Genomic DNA, 287 nt, shown 5'->3' with positions numbered 1-287 from the left:
AAAATTAAAACCACACAATCATGATTTATCAGGCAAAATAAAAGAACCGATGATGAATTTATTAAAGATGGGGAGATGTAGAGACTAAAGAAGAAAAACTGATTCATGAAACTCAAAGAGCCAATCTGTGTTTCTTAGATGAGTCATGAACCGATGATTAAAAATTGAAAGCCCTAAACTTCCATTGAATAGAACGCTTACAGACCAAAGAGGTTTATTGAGTTTTTTTTTAACGAATCTCATTTCAAAACGTGAGTTATAAAGTATTTATTAAATCATTAGATAAA

This window comes from Brassica oleracea, chromosome C7 (genome assembly GCF_000695525.1).
Source record: "Brassica oleracea var. oleracea cultivar TO1000 chromosome C7, BOL, whole genome shotgun sequence".
NCBI classification, from domain to species: Eukaryota; Viridiplantae; Streptophyta; class Magnoliopsida; order Brassicales; family Brassicaceae; genus Brassica; species Brassica oleracea.
Note: the sequence above shows the minus strand (reverse complement) of the source record.